We start from the raw sequence: 23925 nt of genomic DNA, 5'->3' as shown, positions 1-23925 counted from the left end.
GAGCTACATCCCTGCCGGCCATTCCCTCCCCTACCCTGGGCCAATTGTGCGCCGCCCATGAGTCTCCCGGTCGCGGCCGGCTGCGACAGAGCCTGGATTTGAACCAGGATCTCTAGTGGCACAGTTAGCACTGCGATGCAGTGCCATAGACCACTGCGCCACTCTGGAGCTCGCATATGAATGGGAGTGTGATGTCTGGGACAGTGGAGGATCTGGGTCGCTGCGTAGTTCAGCTCCCTCGCCATCAGAGTGAGCTTCAGTATTATGTGTAGGTGTTATCAAAAAATAAAAAAGTATCCAACAACAGAAAAAACTATAACAAATATACTGTAGCTGCAGGCAGCGATGACCCAGGGTCCTTTTGGCCTTTCTACTGTCTTATAACACCCTTAGTTTATAAGTCATTTATTATTTTATAAGTCATTTATTATTTTATAAGTCATTTATATTTTATAAGTCATTTGTTATTTTATAAGTCATTTATTATTTTATAAGTCATTTATTATTTTATAAGTCATTTATTATTTTATGTCATTTATCATTTTATAAGTCATTTATATTTTATAAGTAATTTGTTATTTTATAAGTCATTTATTATTTTATAAGTCATTTATTATTTTATAAGTAATTTATTATTTTATAAGTCATTTGTTATTTTATAAGTAGATACAGGTTGTTGGAATGTCTTTAATGTAGATACAGGTTGTTGGAATGTCTTCCATGTAGATACAGTTTGTTGGAATGTCTTCCATGTAGATACAGGTTGTTGGGATGTCTGAGAGTTTTATTAACTGCACATTGTTGGAGACTGTCTTTAAGTATTCCTGAAGCAGTAGCCCATGTGTCTCTCCTTTGCTGTATAGTTAGTTGTTTAATGGGGTCAGTGAATGCATACCAAACGTCACAGCTATGACCCATGTCTATAAAACTCCTTATCAGCGCCACTGACCCTTCGTTTCTGACAACTGCTTGGTTGACCCATTTTGATAGTGTGGTATTAGAGTTTGCATGAATGTGATTGCCATGCACCATTGCACTTAGAGGAAATGGGCTGGTCATTCACTAAGCCTGATTCTCCATGGAGAGCAGCCTCCCTTGGTGTTGGCATTCTCACACTTGGGTATCCAAGGAAAATCTCATTATTTTTAATTACACGTTGTTGTTAGCTTAAATCCTCTCAGCATTCTTTCTACAAAGCTTTTACCTTGCTGGTTGGAACCAATGGCATTAAGCGACTGACAAGCCTCGGTACATGTTGGTAAAGGCAGAACATCTCAACAATCTGTTTTGGTACAACTCAAGTGGAAGAGTTTCAGCAAGTACCCATTGTGGCGCTCAAATATGAAGACACTTTGACACCATAAAGGACTCATAAAGGACCCATAAAGGACCCCAATTTCTCACTGATGAAGTAGCGTGTCAAAGTTTGTGGACTTTGAAAGAAACATGACAGTTCCCATGCAATGTTTGAAAACGACCAACAAATATCTTGAGGAGCATCTCAGCTTCATCAATGCCATGATAGCATGACAAAGATGATAGCATTTTTTCAGGAGACAGCAGCTTCCTTGTACAATAATATATATAATAATATGCCATTTAGCAGACGCTTTTATCCAAAGCGACTTACAGTCATGCGTGCATACATTTTTTGTGTATGGGTGGTCCCGGGGATCGAACCCACTACCTTGGCGTTACAAGGAGCAGTACGTGCTCTATATACTGCCGAGGTAGAATTCCTTCTAAGCAAGGAAGACTGTAAAACAAGAGGAAGTGTCAGAACTCTGAGGCTTTCCAGAATTTTATTGAACATATTGAGCATGGAGGTCCTGTGACGTGCACTGGTGGTTTTATGGCAAGCAGCTTCTTGTCGATTTGTTCTGTCTCTTCCCATGTACCTGGACTTAAGGTGATACTTAGACTCAAACCACAGTGTGGTTATTTTGCCCGACATATGCCAAGTAAAGTGCCGTGCATTTAATCAAATGCAAACCCGGCAATCTATGTTGAAAACAGTCAAGGAGATGGGCCCATCACACCATGTATGCCTTTCCCTGACTCAACCACCAAGGCCACCAAGGCTCTGCGGTGTTCGGTGTCTGGTTCACTCTCAACAGTAGAATATTACGAAATGCTCTGAGACCAGGTTGACATTCCATGTGAGTGAAAGGTTCAGCCAATCAGGGCTATTAAGGGGGTCTATTGACTTGTACACGGCACCATCATAAATGTCATTCTTACTATCTGGGCAGCTCTTTGACCTGGTATACTTTTAATCTAATGTAAAATGTGGGGTCTAATAACCTTTCCTCTAGTTTATTTTGGGATTGACAATGTCATGAACACTGATCCACTTTTGACAAGAGATGCCATATCCCAAGGGATGCACCGACACGATGAGCAACGATCTGGAAGTTCATTGCCCAAAAGAAACTGGCATGTCGGGCATCTACACTGCATTTCAAAACTGGCATTACAATCAAAGGAATTTGTAAAGACTCTCGGGTACGCCGTTGGTCCCCTCTGGACAATGGAGATTTATAATGACGAGAAAATGACTGAGAGCCAACTTGGTGTTTGCGTGTCTTAGACCATAGCAGATTATGGAGAGCAAAGACTCATCTTCAGTGATTTTGGCCTTTGGGTAGATTTTGCGCTGGCCCTCTCTTCCCAGTCCTCCAATTTGATTGCGTTCATCTATGATGTCCCTGTCCATCTGTGTTGTATCTACCTTCATTGTCCCCCTGTTATCACAAGAACCATACCAAGTCAGAAGAAGAAAGGCTTACAAACGCTTGTTTCTAAGTATATAAATATGTATTAGAGAGCATCTGGTCAGCGCGGCGGTGGCACAGGAATCCTCATCTCTCCAAATTGGACATTCTCTCTTTTTCCCCTGACCCATCTGTCTATCTCCTCATTTGAATTCCATGCTGTCACAGTCACAAGCTTAACATCCTTGTCATTTATCGCCCTCCAGGTTCCCTTGGAGAGTTCATCAATGAGCTTGACGCCTTGATAAGTTCCTTTCCTGAGGATGGCTCACCCCTCACAGTTCTGGGTGACTTTAACCTCACTACGTCTGCCTTTGACTCATTTCTCTCTGCCTCCTTCTTTCCACTCCTTTCCTCTTTTGACCTCACCCTCTCACCGTCCCCCCCTACTCACAAGGCAGGCAATACGGTTGACCTCATCTTTACTAGATGCTGTTCTTCTACTAATCTCACTGCAACTCCCCTCCAAGTCTCCGACCACTACTTTGTATCCTTTTCTCTCTCGCTCTCCTCCAACACTACTCACTCTGCCACTACTCAGATGGTAATGTGCCGTCGCAACCTTCGCTCTCTCTCTCCTGCTACTCTCTCCTCTTCCATCCTATCATCTCTTCCCTCTGCTAAATCCTTCTCCCTCCAATCTCCTGATTCTGCCTCCTCAACCCTCCTCTCCTCCCTTTCTGCATCTTTTGACTCTCTATGTCCCCTATCCTCCCGGCCGGCTCGGTCCTCCCCTCCTGCTCTGTGGCTTGACGACTCATTGCGAGCTCACAGAAGAGGGCTCCAGGCAGCCGAGCGGAAATGGAGGAAAACTAGACTCCCTGCGGACCTGTCATCTTTTCACTCCCTCCTCTCTACATTCTCATCCTCTGTTTCCGCTGCTAAAGCCACTTTCTACCACTCAAATTTTCAAGCCTCTGCCTCTAACCCTAGGAAGCTCTTTGCCACATTCTCCTCCCTGCTGAATCCTCCTCCTCCTCCCCCTCCCTCCTCCCTCTCTGTGGATGACTTCGTCAACCATTTTGAAAAGAAGGTTGACGACATCCGATCCTCATTTATTAAGTCAAATGACACCGCTGGTCCTGCTCACACTGCCCTACCCTATGCTTTGACTTCTTTCTCCCCTCTCTCTCCAGATGAAATCTTGCGACTTGTGACGGCCGGCCGCCCAACAACCTGCCCGTTTTACCCTATCCCCTCCTCTCTTCTCCAGACCATTTCCGGAGACCTTCTCCCTTACCTCACCTCGCTCATCAACTCATCCTTGACCGCTGGCCATGTCCCTTTCGTCTTCAAGAGAGCGAGAGTTGCACCCCTCCTCAAAAAACCAACACTCGATCCCTCCGAAGTCAACAACTACAGACCAGTATCCCTTCTTTCTTTTCTCTCCAAAACTCTTGAGCGTGACGTCTCTAGCCAACTCTCCTGCTATCTCTCTCAGAATGACCTTCTTGATCCAAACCAGTCAGGTTTCAAGATTGGTCATTCAACTGAGACTGCTCTTCTCTGTGTCACGGAGGCTCTCCGCACTGCTAAAGCTAACTCGCTCTCCTCTGCTCTTATCCTTCTAGACCTATCCGCTGCCTTTGATACTGTGAACCATCAGATCCTCCTCTCCACCCTCTCCGAGTTGGGCATCTCCGGCGCTGCTCACTCTTGGATTGCGTCCTACCTGACAGGTCGCTCCTACCAGGTGGCGTGGCGAGAATCTGTCTCCGCACCACATGCTCTCACCACTGGTGTCCCCCAGGGCTCAGTTCTAGGTCCTCTCCTATTCTCTCTATACACCAAGTCACTTGGCTCTGTCATATCTTCACATGGTCTCTCCTATCATTGCTACGCAGACGACACACAATTAATTGTTCCTCCCTGGGAAGGACTGCCCGCTCCATGATCTCGACATCCACTTTCTGCCAACGCCGCTAATGGTCAAGGGAAGCCAGTTTGGATTTGGCTTCAAACCAATCACATCACATCACATCAAGCCAAAGGTCATTTAACAGAAAAAAACTTGAATTGTTGATCTCGTTGTGTTGTTGTCTTGCGGTGGCTAGCTAGCTAAAATTAGTCCTTTTCTAAATTAGCCATGGATGGAGATACGGATTTGGACTTATGATTATAATGGCGATATTGATCCAAGCATAAATTCATACATTGTGCCTCTGGCCTGAGAGGATGGACTTTCAATATGTAGCTAGATGTAGTAGGCTAAATTTAACTAGCTGGCTAATCGTTTCCCATGAAAGGAAGTTAGGCTAGCGAGCAAGTATTTTGGCCAGGTAGCCAAGGACAACAAAAACTAAAAGCGTGTACTGTATGACAGAGTCACAGACCGTTTCGGCAACATGAAAGAGGAGGATGGCATTGGTGTTTCTCTACAAGTATGGGGAGTCAACAAGTTTTTTCTACTTAAGCACACACACGCACACACACACACATTTGTACCATGATATTTAGCTTACGTTGATTGGACTAAATTGTTTTTGGAATCTTTTAGTTGTCACTGTATTAAACTAAGCATACTATTCTTTTTTATTTTCTTTAACTAGGCAAGTCAGTTAAGAACAAATTCTTATTTACAATGACGGCCTACATCGGCCAAACCCGGACGACTCTGTTTGGTGATGAAATGTTGAAGTTTCTTTGTGACTTGCGGTAACTCTCCAGTGTTCTAAATCAATAGTTGTTTAGCAGTCCGAAAATGTCAGAAACACTAACTTGCTTGACTGTGCTGTAGGTCATGTAACTGTTTGTTACATGCAATATGCTTTGTGGACTTTACCGGACAGTGGTTGCTCTCCGGTTTTGTGATGAAACAAAGGTGTGGTTGAATTTATTCTGCCACTGTGTCTTCTTATTGTCTCGGCCTTTAGGCCTCTATATCACAGTGTCAAGGCATATGAACTAACAGGTTATAGTGCAAACAACGCAATTATCACAACACAAAGTTATTTTACCCATGCACCGCTGCTGCCCTGTCCCAGAAACGTTTAGGAAGGAGTTTAGTGGGATAGGCAGTAAATTAATTATTTAAGCAATAAGGCCAGAGGGGGTTGTGTATATTGCCAATATACTATGGCTAAGAGCTGTTCTTATGCATGACGCAACGGGGAATGCCTGGATACAGCCCTTAGCCGTGGTATATTGGCAATATACCACAAACCCCTAAGGTGCCTTATTGCTATTATAAACTGGTTTCCAACTTAATTAGAACAGTAAAAATAAATGTTTTGTCATACCCTTGGTATAAGGTCTGTTATAAACTGGGTGGTTCGAGACCTGAATTCTGATTGGCTGACAGCTGTGGTATATCAGACTGCATACCACGGGTATGACAAAAATGTATTTTTTACTGCTCTACTTAAGTTGGTAACCAGCATAGCGGGAAGATGTTTGGGGGTGGGGGTACTGCCGGAAAAATATTTTTGCCCGTGCTACAGATCCGCTAATACAGCACTATCAAAGGCCCAGTGCACTACTTCAGTAAAAAATAAAGCACCCTCAGCACCCCTACTTCCCACGGCTATGGTAACCAGTTTATAATAGCAGGAAGGCACCTCTGGGTTTGTGGTATATGGCCAATATTCCACGGCTAAGGGCTGTATCCAGGCACTCCGCGTTGCGTCGTGCTTAAGAACAGCCCTCAGCCGTGGTATATTGGCCATATACCACACCCCCTCGGGCCTTACTGCTTAAATATACCACAGCTGTTAGCCAATCAGCATTCAGGTCTCGAACCATCCAGTTATAATTGTAAATAAATGACCCATGTAAACGTAAAATTAAATATTATAATCCATCACATCTACTGCACTGTACCACCATCATTGTCCAGCAGGAGTCACGCGAGCCTTTCTCGCTCTCTGAAAACAGTTGACGCTACATGAGCTCACGGGTAACTCCACGCCGCTCTATTAGTGCCATGCGACTGTTACTGGTGATTCGAAGCAGCCTGAAGCACAGCAGCATCAGCGAAATGTCAGTTAAAAAATGTAAAGTAAGTAAATAATTACTAACTATGCTACCAGTATAAAACATTTAATTGCTTGTTTTTTTTGTGTGTGTTTTGTGTGTGTTTTTTTATTTGTTTTTTTTATCATCAACTAGCTAACAGTATAATTTAGCTAGCTAATGCAACTACCTTAACTTGTGGCTAGCTAGCATGTTAGCTAGCTAGCAGCTAAGTTAGCTTTTATGCATAGCTATGAGCTAGGTAATGTTAACTTAGCCAGCTATGCTATATTCACATCAAATCAAATCAAATCACATTTTATTGGTTACATACACATACAGTGCCTTCGGAAAGTATTCAGACCCCTTGACCTTTTCCACATTTTGTTACGTTACAGCCTTATTCTAAAATTGATTAAATAAAACATTTTCCTCAGAAATCTACACACAATACCCCATAATGACAAAGCGAAAACAGGTTTTTAGAATTCTTTGCAAGTGTATAAAAAATAAAAAACAGAAATACCTAAAAGGACTGGTTGTCCATTCTATCAAAAGTGGTTGCCATGCAGGCTGGCTAACGTTCTTGTCACTTGCTAGCTAGCAAGGGGGGAGGGAGGGGGGGTGACCTGGGGAACTCTGAGGTCCCCGAACGCAAGAGAAAAAAACCCACCTTTATAATAAAGCATTGCATGCATATCATTGCATTTGCGTAGTGGCATAGAGCAGTAGAGGCACTTACAGAAGTTGCACACATGGGGAACATTTTTAGTAGCCAAGGGTCCGGGAAAAAATGTGGCCTTTTATAAACGCATTTCATCCATTTTACATGACCGGAGACTTTGGCAGCATATTTTTTAATACCAAACAAATGATTTAAAAGACAGGCTACTTTGACACTGACAAACTGAGAATCTTAGATCAGTAAAAATAACCCTGTCTTGAATCCATCAATAGCTTAGGCCTAGGTGTGTGGAGACATATTTTAAATCATAGTCCAAAAAATGCTTTCCAGTTTGACTGTCTCACCCAATGATACGCAGCTTACTCGCTGTAGGTGGCCGACAAGTTCGTGCCAAAAGTTTATTAAATATTTTGGTAGCCTACAGCAGACTTTAGATTAGTGTTCTCTTTTCAGTAGGAGCCATTTGCTTTCTAACCTGTGATTCGATAAGGAAATAAATGATGAAGTGCAACGCTGGAGAGATGACAGTTGCATGCTCATGTCTATCAGAGCAAAGAAAGGGAGAGAGATCATACTGTATAAAGTGAGAGATATAGGCGTGCTTCTCACACAGCCACGGCCATGCATTGGTCTCAAACCATAAGCCCGGGTTGGTCCAACCCGAATCAACTCTTAAAATATCATACCCGGGCTGAAAATGTCAAGTGTCAATGTGCAGCGGTAGGACGGAGTCAGGCGCAGGACACAGAACTGAGTAAACAACGTACTTTACTCAAAAAATAAACAACACTAATTTCCACGCAGGGAAAACACACCAGCTCACATAAGTCTTAGACACAAAGAACAAAGAACAAACACGCACAGAACCATGTGGGAACTAGAGGGTTAAATTGGGAAATAATATAATGGAATGGGAACCAGGTGTGTACAATCAAGACAAAACAAATGGAAAAAGAAACGTAGATCGGTGGCAGCTAAAAAGCCGGTGACAACATCCACCGAATGCCGCCCAAACATGGAGAGGCACCAACTTCGGCGGAAGTCGTGACAGTACCCCCCCCTGACGCCCGGCTCCACCATGATGGCTCGTACAGTACGCCAGGACCCCCTCGATGTCCAGAAGGGGCGGAGGAACCTCCCGCACCTCAGACTGCTGGAGCGGACCTGCCACCACCGGCCTGAGGAAAGACACACACAGGGGTTAATATGGTAATCAGGGGGAGCTGTAACCTATAGCACACCTCGTTCAGTCTCCTCAGGACTTTAAATGGCCCACAAACCGCGGACCCAGCTTCCGGCAGGGCAGGCGAAGGGGCAGGTTTTGGGTCGAGAGCCAGACCCGGTCCCCCGGTGCATACACCGGGGCCTCACTGGGGTGGTGGTCGGCGCTCGCCTTCTGTCACCTGATGGCCCGTTGCAGGCGCACATGGGCAGCGTCCCATGTCTCCGAGCGCCAAAACTATTCATCCACCGCAGGACCGGCTGATAACCTAGTACACACTGAAACGGAGACATGTTAGTGGAGGAGTGGCGAAGGGAGTTTTGGGCCATCTCTGCCCAGGGGATGAAAGCCGCCCACTCCCCCGGCCAGTCCTGGCAATAGGACCGCAGAAACCTACCCACACCCTGGTTAACTCTCTCCACCTGCCCATTAATCTCGGGGTGAAAACCTGAGGTCAGGCTGACCGAGACCCCCAGACGTTCCATGAATGCCCTCCAGACCCTCGATGTGAACTGGGGACCCCGATCAGACACTATATCCTCAGGCACCCCGTAGTGCCGGAAGACGTGGGTAAACAGGGCCTCCGCAGTCTGTAGGGGCGTAGGGAGACCGGGCAAAGGAAGGAGACGGCAGGACTTAGAAAACCGATCCACAACGACCAGGATCGTGGTGTTACCTTGTGACGGAGGAAGATCCGTCACGAAGTCCACTGAAAGGTGTGACCACGGCCGTTGTGGAACGGGTAGGGGTTGTAATTTCCCTCTGGGCAGGTGTCTAGGTGCCTTGCACTGGGCGCACACCGAGCAGGAGGAAACATAAACCCTCACGTCCTTGGCTAAAGTGGGCCACCAGTACTTCTCACTAAGACAGCGCACTATCCGACCGATGCCAGGATGACCAGAGGAGGGTGACGTGTGGGCCCAACAGGTCCTCTGTAGCTCAATTGGTAGAGCATGGTGCTTGTAACGCCAGGGTAGTCGGTTCGATCCCCGGGACCACCCATACGTAAAAATTTATGCACACTTGACTGTAAGTCGCTTTGGATAAAAGCGTCTGCTAAATGGCATTATATTATTATATATTATTATATTATCAATCGATCGCGGACATCAGACGGAACATACAGACGCCCAACTGGACACTGGGTGGAGTGGGCTCTGTACATAATGCCCGCTCGATGTCTGCGTCAACCTCCCATACCACCGGTGCCACCAGGCAAGAAGCCGGAAGAATGGGAGTGGGATCTGTGGACTGTTCCTCTGTGTCATACATCCGGGACAGTGCATCTGCCTTAGCGTTCTGGGAACCTGGTCTGTAGGATAGAGTGAAAACAAAACGGGTGAAAAACATGGCCCACCTTGCCTGGCGAGGGTTCAGTCTCCTCGCCGCCCCGGATGTACTCCAGATTGCGGTGGTCAGTCCAAATGAGGAAAGGGTGTTTAGCCCCCTCAAGCCAATGCCTCCACGCCTTCAGAGCCTTGACAACAGCTAACAGCTCCCGGTCCCCCACATCATAGTTTCGCTCTGCCGGGCTGAGCTTCTTCAAAAAGAAAGCACAGGGGCGGAGCTTTGGTGGCGTACCCGAGCGCTGAGACAGCACAGCTCCTATCGCAACCTCGGACGCTTCCACCTCTACTATGAATGCCAAGGAGGGATCAGGATGAGCCAGCATGGGAGCCGAGGTAAACAGAGCCTTCAGGTGACCAAAAGCCCTGTCCACCCCAGTGCAGTCGCACCGGTCCCACCTTCAGCAAGGAGGTAATGGGAGCCGCTACCTGTCCAAAGCCCCGGATAAACCTCCAGTAGTAGTTGGCAAACCCTAAGAACCGCTGCACCTCCTTTACCGTGGTTGGAGTCGGCCAATTACGCACGGCTGAAATGCGGACATTCTCCATCTCCACCCCTGATGCGGACAGGCGGTACCCTAGGAAGGAGATGGACTGTTGGAAGAACATACATTTGTCAGCCTTGACGTACAGGTCATGCTCCAACAGTCGACCAAGCACCTTGCGCACCAGGGACACATGCTCGGCGCGTGTAGCAGAGTATATTAGAATGTCATCTATATACACCACTACACCCTACCCGTGCAGGTCCCTGAAAATCTTGTCTACGAAGGATTGGAAGACTGATGGAGCATTCATCAACCCGTACAGCATGACGAGGTACTCATAGTGCCCAGAGGTGGTACTAAATGCCGTCTTCCACTCATCCCCCTCCCGGATACGCACCAGGTTGTAAGCGCTCCTGAGATCCAATTTGGTGAAGAAGCGCGCCCTGTGCAATGACTCTGTCACACTGGCTATGAGAGGCAGTGGGTAACTGTACTTCACAGTGATCTGATTTAGACCTTGATAGTCAATGCACAGGCGTAAACCTCCATCCTTCTTCTTCGCAAAAAATAAACTTGAGGAGGCAGGTGAAGTGGAAGGCCGAATGTATCCCTGTCCCAGAGATTCTGAGACATATGTTTCCATAGCCGCCGTCTCCTCCTGAGACAGAGGATACACGTGACTCCTGGGAAGTGCTGCGCCTTCCTGGAGATTTATCACACAATTCCCCTGTCGATGGGGTGGTAGTTGAGTCGCCTTCTTTTTACAGAAGGCGAGAGCCAAATCGGCATATTCAGGGGGAATATGTATTGTGGATACCTGGTTTGGACTCTCCACCATAGTTGCACCAATGGAAACACCTACACACCTCCCTGAGCACTGACGTGACCATCCCTTGAGAGCCCTCTGTTGCCACGAAATAGTGGGGTCATGAGAGGAAGCAGGGAAGCCCCAACACCACAGGAAACGCAGGAGAATCGATCAGGAAGAGACTAATTCTCTCCTCATGACCCTCCTGCATTTTCATACAGAGTGGAGCTGTGACCTCCCTAATCAGGCCCGACCCTAAAGGACGACTATCTACGGCATGTACAGGGAAGGGCACATCAACAGGAACAATAGGGATCCCTAATATACGTGCAAATGAACGGTCAATACATTTCCCAGCTGCGCCTGAATCTACTAGCGCCTTATGCTGGGAATGCGGGGAAAACTCATGAAATTCTATGCATACACACATGTGCGCAACAGGGAGCTCTGGGTGAGTCGGGTGCCTACTCACCTGGGATGATCCACCAGTGCCCTGCCTGCTGCCTCGATTCCCTGGGAACCTCCCCAGCACCGACCAGCAGTGTGCCCTCTGCGGCCACAGTTGGTGCAGGAAACGGCCACCCCTCCGGTCACCCTTAGAGCAGCACCTCCGAGCTCCATAGGGGTAGGGTCGGAGGTGCTGGGGGATGGAATGGACGGACCATGACCCGGACATCCGCGGTCCTGAAGTCCAGTGCAAAGTCCTGTGCGCTCCTCTTCCCCTGTTTGAGGTGGAACAAGCGTTCCCCCGCCGCTCTCCCCTCAGGTGGATGATCGAAGACCGCCCGGAAGCGGCGGGTGAAATCCTCATAGCGAACCAACGCTGCGTCTATTCCTCCCCATTCGGCATTGGCCCACTCAAGCGCTCTCCCCGAAAGACAGGTAGAGCTCCACCTGGAGCAGGAAACCCTGGCACCCGGCAGCCGTCCCATCATATGCCCTCGGGAGCGAGAGCCGAATCCTACTGGGTCCAGGTGACGGAGGGGTGGACATCGGTGTGGGTTGATCTGAAGTTGATGGGGTTTTGGGAAAACCTCCTCTCTCTCATCACTCAATGGTCTGCAACACGCGATCCAAGGCTGTGCAAGATTCTGGAGCATCGTCACGTGCGGCTGGACGCGCTCCTCCACTGGAACCGGAGGACTGGATGCACCTGCTGACTCCATATGTGGTGTGTGTTTCTGTCAAGTGTCAATGTGCAGCGGTAGGACGGAGTCAGGCACACAGAACTGAGTAAACGATGTACTTTACTTGAAAAATAAACAACACTAATTTCCATGCAGGGAAAACACACCAGCTCACATAAGTCTTAGACAAGACACAAAACAAAGAACAAACACGCACAGAACCATGTGGGAACCAGAGGGTTAAATAGGGAAATAATATAATGTAATGGGAACCAGGTGTGTACAATCAAGACAAAACAAATGGAAAAAGAAATGTAGATCGGTGGCAGCTAGAAAGCCGGTGACGACGACCGCCGAACGCCGCCCGAACAAGGAGAGGCACCAACTTTAGCGGAAGTCGTGACAGAAAATCTACTTTTTCACATTAAGAATTAACAAAGAGGCAACTCAAATGAACTTAATATCTCCTTTTATTAGACATTTTTACACTGCAAAAAGTGAAAATTATTTTAAATGCCACCAGAGGTACCAGCTCCGGGCGAATAGGTTCCGGAACAAACAGTCCAAAAAGGAGAGGTACCAGATCCTGTTCCGCCAGGATCTGGCTCAAATTAAGCGCTGATTTTAACCTCTACGGGATCGGTGTCCCTTATACGGGACGGTTGTTGCTCAACATGCGATATGTGACTAGAACGGTGTTGTAAACAACAGCCAACTTTCCGGGACATAGACATGTCTTATATGGGCAGAATCCTTGTTAATCTAACTGCAGTGTCCAATTTACAGTAGCTATTACAGCTAAAAGATACCATGCTATTGTTTGAGGATAGTGCACAACAACAAAACACTTTTATCATGGCAACTGGTTTGGTACATTCACCTCTGAAGGTAAATAATGTACTTACATTCAGTAGTCTTGCTCTGATTTGTCATCCTGAGGGTCCCAGAAATAAAATGTAGTGTAGTTTTGTTTGGAACTGGGTTCTACAGTTTGGCCTCTGACTCCACACTCACCCCGCCCGGCCATCTAGATGTGTGAAGGTTAGTGCATTTTCTATAGGAAGCTAATGATCCATCATTTAAGACAGTCCTGGGAGTGTGCAAACTAAAATTTTGTATTACCATAGCACTTTTGTATGTTCTCAATAGTTATGTACTTGAAAACCAATTCGGCATATTTGGGAAAACTCCTGGCAGACTTGACACAAAATATTGTGTAGTGATGTAATTCTTCACTGGATCAGTCTGAAACTTTGCACACACACTGCTGCCATCTGGTGCACAACATCTAAATTCCATCTAGAATACTACATCACTGTCTGGCCTTTCTCTTGCATTTCAAAGATGATGCAAAAAAAAAAAAAAATAGAAAACGCATGTTTTTTTGTTAGTATTATCTTTTACCAGATCTAATGTGTTATATTCTCCTACATTAATTTCACATTTCCACAAACTTCAAAGTGTTTCCTTTCAAACAATATCAAGAATATGCATATCCTTGCTTCAGGTCCTGAGCTACAAGCAGTTAGATTTAGGTATGCCATTTTAGGCGAAAATTGAAAACAAGGGTCAGATCCTTAAGAGGTTTTAACCATCTCTCCCACTATCCTATTTCCTAATATGCCACACTTATGATAGATCTGCACTTTGCCTTATAAAATCCCCACAAAAGAAAACACGAGTTTGCATAATTTTATTAACACCCCCTTTGCTCTCCATTAATTGTTTTCACAGACCTCAGACAATGTGAAGACCAAGACTGACCCTTTGCTTGTGGTGAGTGTGTTGTGATCATGGTTGATTGGATTCAAACCAAATTGTATGTGAGATCTTGGATGAAATTGAAATGCTTGTCAACATCATGTCAACCCACTCAACTCATTTTGTCAGTTGACTTATTGAGTTTTCTTTTCATTGTGTATTTGCCCACAGTATTCCACATAGTGAGTCGACACTACCAGAGGCAGGCATTAGGATCCCCCACAAAATCATCAAAACCAGCTCTGCCCAGTTCAAGCTCAGGCACAGAATATGCTAACTGTCCATTACTCTGCCCAATGATGGAGATTTTTGTTTTAATAATGGACACTATTTGGATAGCATATATTTTTGTTTGAATACAACATAATTATCTTATATTTTCTTTGGCAGGAGATCATCATAGCATGGATCTATGTGGATCTATGTTTGGACTTTTCATCTTAAAGCTAAGTGACAAGTCATTAACTCTTGTGACACCCAATTGTTTTAGTGTAGTGATAGGGCAGAAACCAAAACGTGCTCCCCTTTGGGTCCCCAGACACAGCTCTAAACTGTGTTCTGAATCACAACTTTTACAGTGCCTTGCAAAAGTATTTATCCCCCTTGGCATTTTTCCTATTTTGTTGCATTACAACCTGTAATTTAAATTGATTTTTACTTGGATTTCATGTAATGGACATACACAAAATAGTCCAAATTGGTGAAGTGAAATGAAAAATTCAAAAAAATAAATAACGGAAAAGTGGTGTGTGCATACAGTGGGGAAAAAAAGAATTTAGTCAACCACCAATTGTGCAAGTTCTCCCACTTAAAAAGATGAGAGAGGCCTGTAATTTTCATCATAGGTATACGTCAACTATGACAGACAAATTGAGAAGAAAAAAATCCTGAAATTCACATTGTAGGATATTTTATGAATTTATTTGCAAATTATGGTGGAAAATAAGTATTTGGTCACCTACAAACAAGCAAGATTTCTGGCTCTCACAGACCTGTAACTTCTTCTTTAAGAGGCTACTCTGTCCTCCACTCGTTACCTGTATTAATGGCACCTGTTTGAACTTGTTATCAGTATAAAAGACACCTGTCCACAACCTCAAACAGTCACACTCCAAACTCCACTATGGCCAAGACCAAAGAGCTGTCAAAGGACACCAGAAACAAAATTGTAGACCTGCACCAGGCTAGGAAGACTGAATCTGCAATAGGTAAGCAGCTTGGTTTGAAGAAATCAACTGTGGGAGCAATTATTAGGAAATAGAAGACATACAAGACCACTGATAATCTCCCACGATCTGGGGCTCCACGCAAGATCTCACCCCGTGGGGTCAAAATGATCACAAGAACGGTGAGCAAAAATCCCAGAACCACACAGGGGGACCTAGTGAATGACCTGCAGAGAGCTGGGACCAAAGTAACAAAGCCTACCATCAGTAACACACTACGCCGCCAGGGACTCAAATCCTGCAGTGCCAGATGTGTCCCCCTGCTTAAGCCAGTACATGTCCAGGCCCGTCTGAAGTTTGCTAGAGTGCATTTGGATTATCCAGAAGAGGATTGGGAGAATGTTATATGGTCAGATGAAACCAAAATAGAACTTTTTGGTAAAAACTCAACTCGTCGTGTTTGGAGGACAAAGAATGCTGAGTTGCATCCAAAGAACACCATACCTACTGTGAAGCATGGGGGTGGAAACATCATGCTTTGGGGCTGTTTTTCTGCAATGGGACCAGGACGACTGATCCGTGTAAAGGAAAGAATGAATGGGGCCATGTATCGTGAGATTTTGAGTGAAAACCTCCTTCCATCAGCAAGGGCATTGAAGATGAAACGTGGCTGGGTCTTTCAGCATGACAAGCATGATCCGAAACACACCGCCCGGGCAACGAAGGAGTGGCTTCGTAAGAAGCATTTCAAGGTCCTGGAGTGGCCTAGCCAGTCTCCAGATCTCAACCCCATAGAAAATCTTTGGAGGGAGTTGAAAGTCCGTGTTTCCCAGCGACAGCCCCAAAACATCACTGCTCTAGAGGAGATCTGCATGGAGGAATGGGCCAAAATACCAGCAACAGTGTGTGAAAACCTTGTGAAGACTTACAGAAAACGTTTGACCTGTGTCTTTGCCAACAAAGGGTATATAACAAAGTATTGAGAAACTTTTGTTATTGACCAAATACTTATTTTCCATCATAATTTGCAAATAAATTCATAAAAAATCCTACAATGTGATTTTCTGGATTTTTTTTTCTCATTTTGTCTGTCATAGTTGACGTGTACCGATGATGAAAATTACAGGCCTCTCTCATCTTTTTAAGTGGGAGAACTTGCACAATTGGTGGCTGACTAAATACTTTTTTTCCCCACTGTATGTATTCACCCCCTTTGCTATGAAGCACCTAAATAAGATCTAATGCAACCAATTACCTTCAGAAGTCACATAATTAGTTCAATAAAGTCCACCTGTGTGCAATCTAAGTGTCACATGATCTGTCACATGATCTCAGTATATAGACACCTGTTCTGAAAGGCCCCAGATTCTGCAACACCACCAAGCAAGCGGCACCATGAAGACCAAGGAGCTCTCCAAACAGGTCAGGGACAAAGTTGTGGAAAAGTACAGATCAGGGTTGGGTTATAAAAAAAATTGCAGAAACTTTGAACATCCCACGGAGCACCATTAAATCCATTATTTAAAAATGGAAAGAATAGGGCACCACAACAAACCTGCCAAGAGAGGGCCGCCCACCAAAAGTCACGGACCAGGCAAGGAGGGCATTAATCAGAGAGGCAACAAAGACACCAAAGATAACCCTGAATGAGCTGCAAAGCTCAACAATGGATTTTGGAGTATCTGTCCATAAGACCACTTTAAGCCATGCACTCCACAGAGCTGGGCTTTATGGAAGTGTGGCTGTCACACCCTGGCTCTGGGACTCATTATGTTGAGCCAGGGTGTGTGCATTCTATGTGTTCATGTTCTATGTTGGGTGTCTAGGTTGTCGATGTCTATGTTTGTATTGAGTGACTCCCAATCGGAGGTAACGAGTGTCAGCTGTCGGCTCGTTATCTCTGATTGGGAGCCATATTTAAACTGTGTGTCTTCACCTTGTGTTTGTGGGTTTTTGTTCCTTAGTCGGTCAGTGTAACCGTTGGACTTTACGAATCGTGTTTTGGTTGTATTTAGATACTTTAATTAAATAAAGTCATGTTTCTTTCACACGCTGCGCCTTGGTCTACTACTCCTTTTGAAGACGATCGTGACAGAAAAACCCACCATAAAAGGACCAAGCAGCGTGTCCAGGAGCAGGCAGCCTGGACATGGGAGGCGCGCCGTAGAGAGGAGCAGCGGCGGCAAACGGGTCAAAGTTGGAAGGTCGAGAAGCAACCCCAAGAAATTTTTAGGGGGGGGCACAGGGCATGGACGACGTGGGTACTGGAGGCGATAAGGGAGAGGGTGAGAGTAGAGGCACGGCGAGAGGAACTGTGTAGGCAGCTGAGGGAGCGGAGGGTTATGAAGAAACCCAGTCCCGCTCCTCACACCAAGCAAGTGGTGTGCGTCACCAGTCCGGTCCGGCCCGTTCCTGCTCCCCGCACTAAGTTAATGGTGCGTGTCGCCAGCCCAGCCCGGCCTGTCCCTGTTCCACGCACTAGACCTACGGTGCGCGTCGCCAGCCCGGTCCGGCCTGTTCCTGCCACCCGCACCAAGTCTACGGTGCGCGTCGCCAGCCCGACCCGGCCTGTTCCTGCCACCCGCACCAAGTCTACGGTGCGCGTCGCCAGCCCGGTCCGGCCTGTTCCTGCCACTCGCACCAAACCTACGGTGCGCGTCGCCAGCCCGGTCCGGCCTGTTCCTGCCACCCGCACCAAGTCTACGGTGCGCGTCGCCAGCCCGACCCGGCCTGTTCCTGCCACTCGCACCAAACCTACGGTGCGCGTCGCCAGCCCGGTCCGGCCTGTTCCTGCCACCCGCACCAAGTCTACGGTGCGCGTCGCCAGCCCGACCCGGCCTGTTCCTGCCACTCGCACCAAACCTACGGTGCGCGTCGCCAGCCCGGTCCGGCCTGTTCCTGCCACCCGCACCAAGTCTACGGTGCGCGTCGCCAGCCCGACCCGGCCTGTTCCTGCCACTCGCACCAAACCTACGGTGCGCGTCGCCAGCCCGGTCCGGCCTGTTCCTGCCACTCGCACTAAGCCAGGGGTGCGAGAAGTCAGCCTGGTAAGGCCCGTTCCTCCTCCACGCACAAAGCCAGGGGTGCGAGTCGTCAGCCTGGTAAGGCCCGTTCCTCCTCCACGCACAAAGCCAGGGGTGCGAGTCGTCAGCCTGGTAAGGCCCGTTCCTCCTCCACGCACCAGGCCTACGGGGTGCGTCGTCAGCCCTGTCCGGCTCGTTCCTGCTCTCCGCACCAGGTCTGTGGTGCGCGTCGCCAGCCCATTCCGGTCCATTCCTGTTCCACGCACCAAGCCAGGGGCGCGTGTCGTCAGTCCGGCTCCGGCCAGCGGGGCTAGACAGGACCAGGGGTACTTTGGGGGGTGTATCGGAGGGTGGTGGTCTAGGCCGGAGCCAGAACCGCCACCGAGGAGGTATGCCCGCCCAGCCCTCCCCTGTTTTGTTTAGTTGAGGCGCGGTCGCAGTCCGCGCCTTTAGGGGGGGGTACTGTCACACCCTGGCTCTGGGACTCATTATGTTGAGCCAGGGTGTGTGCATTCTATGTGTTCATGTTCTATGTTGGGTGTCTAGGTTGTCGATGTCTATGTTTGTATTGAGTGACTCCCAATCGGAGGTAACGAGTGTCAGCTGTCGGCTCGTTATCTCTGATTGGGAGCCATATTTAAACTGTGTGTCTTCACCTTGTGTTTGTGGGTTTTTGTTCCTTAGTCGGTCAGTGTAACCGTTGGACTTTACGAATCGTGTTTTGGTTGTATTTAGATACTTTAATTAAATAAAGTCATGTTTCTTTCACACGCTGCACCTTGGTCTACTACTCCTTTTGAAGACGATCGTGACAGTGGCCAGAAAAAAGCCATTGCTTAAAGAATAAAAAAAGCAAAAACGTTTGGTGTTTGCCAAAAGGCATGTGGGAGACTCCCCAAACATAAAGGTACTCTGGTCAGATAAGACTAAAATTGAGCTTTTTGGCCAACAAGGAAAACGCTATGTCTGGCGCAAATGACAATGACCCTAAGCATACTGTGAAAGCAACACTCGAGTGGTTTAAGGGGAAACATTTAAATGTCTTAGAATGGCCTAGTCAAAGCCCAGACCTCAATCCAATTGAGAATCTGTGGTATGACTTAAAGATTGCTGTACTCCAGCGGAACCCGTCCAACTTGAAGAAGCTGGAGCATCACTCTGATCTCATGGTCCTCCCTTTAGACATCAATAAAACAACTGTGTTTCAGTATAATGGTCTCAGTTTGGTTCTTTCATTTAACACCATGAAGTTAAATGAAAAAGTTACTTTTAGCTAGCAGTGTACATTTTCAATGATAACAATATGACTGAATGACTGATCTCTTGCATCTTGTCAGCTCAACTTGACATTCGTAAAGAGACCGTGTACAATTTCAGTAGTAAATAGTGTAAACAAATAGTGCTTTTCACAGTAAATTAACATAATATTCCAGCATTTGACTTTTACAGGTTTTTGACTTAACATTTTAGAATAACAAATAAATGACTTGGTTACAAACAGGGCTCTAAATGAAATGTAAAAAAAAAAAATTGGTAGCGCTGGTACTCCCAACTTAAACATGTTAGGAGCACCAGAAAACAAGATGTTTTCAAATTGATTGAGATTCAGCCTATATTGGGCTTATGTGAATTCTAGAAACTGATATGCAACACTGTAAATACACTCTTAGAAAAAAAGGTGATATCTAGAACCTTACAGGATTCTTCGTCTGTCCCCATAGGAGAACCCTTTTGAAGAACCCTTTTTGGTTGCAGGTAGAACCCTTTTGGATCCAACCTTTTCTGGCCCATGGTGTGAAGTTTGGAAAAGAGACCCTTTCAGACAGATGTTTTAAATCCTTAAACCCTGACTTGGACCACACACCCTCTCCACTGAACAGCAGGCAGGGGAAGCAAAATAGTGATTGCTTTGCGACGCTTGCAGTTAGCCATTGATTCCTTCCAAACTACTGATTGTTGAAGTTGCGATTTCCGACTTGTTGTGTAATGTCTACATCCAATGGCAAATGAGCGGCGATACATTTTATCTATAATTACTATTCATGCGACAAGGATTGAAAAGGATTTGCCAGTAGATTGTCGATGTGATTCATGATGATGACTGCTTGTCTAGCTTGCTAACTAAGGTTGTGAAAGTATGACGTTGACATGATCAGTCCAATCAAAGCTACATTAGATATAACATGATTTTACATTATTTTATCTGTGGCCAATGATCTTGAGCCTTCTTGGACAGGCACTTGTAATGTAAATCTATGGCAGCACCCTAGGGTGCTTCAACTGCCTAGCTCACCCTGTAGATTAGGCGGTGAAGTAGTGTCCCCATGTGTGACAGCTAAGAGTGCTCCTGAGTGGCGCGGTGGTCTAAGGCACTGCATCGCAGTGCTAACTGTGTCACTAGAGATCCTGGTTCGAATCCAGGCTCTGTCGCAGTCGGCCGCGACCGGGAGACTCATGGGCGACGCACAATTGGCCCAGCGTCGTCCAGGGTAGGGGAGGGAATGGCCGGCAGGGATGTAGCTCAGTTGATAGAGCATGGTGTTTGCAACGCCAGGGTTGTGGGTTTGATTCCCACGGGGGGCCAGTTTAAAAAAAAAAAAAAAAAAAAAAAAAAAAAAAAAAATATGTATTCACTAACTGTAAGTCGCTCTGGATAAGAGCGTCTGCTAAATTACTAAAATGTAAATGTAAAATGTAAAGATTACCAACGCCTATGCTCTGAATTTCCGCTGGCTGCCCCTCCACCTCATAAAGCACTGAGCTAGGCTGAAACACCTGTATTTTGGAGCTGAGGATATTTTTTTTTACATTGGTTACAAACTGATATGTGACACAAATTAATGCCAAAATAACATGCAAAACAGGCAAATTAAATAAATAAATATAGATATATAAACACTACCTGTGATTTATTTAGAATTCAAGGCACACTTAACCAGCATGGCTCACACAATATTCTGCAGCGATGTGAAATCCCATCTGGTTTGGGCTTAGTGGGACTATCATTTGTTTTTCAACAGGACAATGACACCAACACACCTCCAGGCTGTGTAAGGGCTGGAGCGATGGAGTGCTGCATTAGATGACCTGTTCTCCACAATCCCCTGACCTCAACCAAATTGAGATGGTTTGAGATGAGTCGGGCGGCAGAGTGAAGGAAAAGCAGCCAACAAGTGCTAAGCATATGCGGGAACTCCTTCTAGACTGTTGGAAAAGCATTCCAGGTGAAGCTGGTTGAGAGAATGCCAAGAATGTGCAAAGCTGTCATCAAGGCAAAGGGTGGCTATTTGAAGAATCTCTAAAATAAAATATATTTTGATTTGTTTAACAGTGTTTTGGTTACTACATGATTCCATATGTGTTATTTCATAGTTTTGATGTCTTCACTATTATTCTACAATGTAGAAAATAGTACAAATAAAGAAAAACCCTTAAATGAGTAGGTGTGTCCAAACTTTTGACTGGTACTGTATATATATATTTTTTAGGGCTAAACAGATGGTGCTCTTCCCTACCTGCCCTGAATGACAGGTTACCATATTATTATATATACCTTAGCATAGAGGTAGTAAGCTAGCACTTTCACTTACCTGGTGAAGCCCTGATAATGTCCTGTCTCTGCTGCTGGTTGTTTGTGATACTTTGTGGTGTCTGAAAATATGTTGCTAATTATGCTGTGATGATAAGAAGTCCGCTGACGCTGTACTTTGATTATAAAGGTTTATTGTATCCAAAGAGTTTAGCGTCAATTTACAGACATCTGCAGATATCTGGAGAATAACCGCCCAATCTGTTGATATGTTGTTTCTCCCCGTCCTTTGTTCAAAACATGGTATTTATATCCTATGTAACATAATATGGCGTGATTTTAATAGACCAATCCCTGGCCTCCACATATCTCCAAATGTCCTCTATTCCAAGAAGCCTATGTAGTAATGCTTTCCAAATGCTTCAGCAAAGCAGAGTAAAGTTCATCTATTACACCATTTGCAAATGTCAGCAAAATCATAGACCTTCAGACACTACATATTTCCCCCCTTCGAGACTAATTAAGTCTCAAACAAAAATAATAGGATTATGACAAATAACAATTTTTGTTCTTGAGTAACTTCAGCAATAAACCAAAATGTATGGAGAGTAAACACATGTTAATATAGACACATTTTTGTATGGAGTGTAAATAAATTGTTATGGAGTGTAAGAGCGAAAAACCTGTCTGGCAGCTTTCATTCCAAATATCCATCAGTCAATCAAGACAGGACAATTCTCTCACGGCCCCTCTGCCCCAGGCGACCACCTAAGTACTCCAGATCAATTTATAAATCTTTATCAATGCATTTTAAGCTATGATGCAATTGAATACACATGAAAACCTCAGCAAACAAAATACAATCAAAAATGTCCACATTCAGGCTGGTCGACCCATCGGACCCTCCTGTGGATTATATCTGTCCCTGCCTAGACCCAATATCCCTAAGCTTCAACGAAATAAACAAAAACATCTGAGGTCCCCACATGTACCCAACAACAGAAAACATAATTATTCAAAAAATTAATACAGAAAGAATATAACACTGGAATGTAGTCCACTACACTTCATCTCCTCAGCAGTGTCGACTTCCAATGAAACGTTGATGATGGAATCTGAACATTTCCACACCTTCCTTGTTCCACTTCCTCCAGTCCATTCATATTGTCCATGTTTGAGTATTTGAATCCCACTCTACACATCCCCATATACTTCTGGAAGAAAAGAAAACACCAACCAGTATCTTTTGCAAAACAACACATGCAAATTAAAACATCAATATCAACAATAATATAAGAATGATATATATATATATATATGAATCACATTCCATTTCCCCCCTTTGATTCATAAGAAAATACTAAATATCACAATAATATGTAAAGACGTGAAAAATTATCACACAATCAGATATTGAAAATTTCCTAGAGTTACTTCAACCCTAGTTTTCATAACATTTTAGTCTGACTTTTTTTCCCCAATTTTTCCAAAAACCATTTCAATGATTTATCCACAAAACTCCTTCCCATTTTCTGAGGATATTAAATCGGGAAATTCCCACCTGCTTATGACTTCTTTACACAATAACTTTGCAACCGACTGAGCATCTTTTAGCTTAGTTGGACATCTTATGCACCTCTTGGTGTAGGAATGTAACCAAGAATAACAGTCACACCCCTGCAAACATTATTTTTCAGACAGATTGTGCACCTGCCTATGACATAGTCAATCTATTCAAGCAAATATGGTGCCCAAAAACCCTACTCCTTTATAATCTTTCTCCTAATCTCCCCCCTTGCAACATTAGCTAACCCATAGCTTCCTAAATCATCAGACCTAATAGGTCTAGAGGCGCTACTATCAACCCCTCATGGTTTCTCCCAAAACAACAATTGATTGCTACTCTAAGGATTTTTTCATTGTCTTCAAAACACCTGCTTTTGAAAGTCCTTCAATTTGTGGTTCGATCCCTTGGATTGCTTAATCTTTCAATGGATACTGATTCTTCCAAGGAGGTCTGGCTCCTGGTCGAAGTTCAACTTTCA

Source organism: Coregonus lavaretus, assembly GCF_964263955.1.
Source record: "Coregonus lavaretus genome assembly, chromosome: 17".
Classification (NCBI taxonomy): Eukaryota; Metazoa; Chordata; class Actinopteri; order Salmoniformes; family Salmonidae; genus Coregonus; species Coregonus lavaretus.
The sequence above is the reverse complement of the archived record's forward strand: the minus strand, read 5'-3'. Positions refer to the sequence as shown.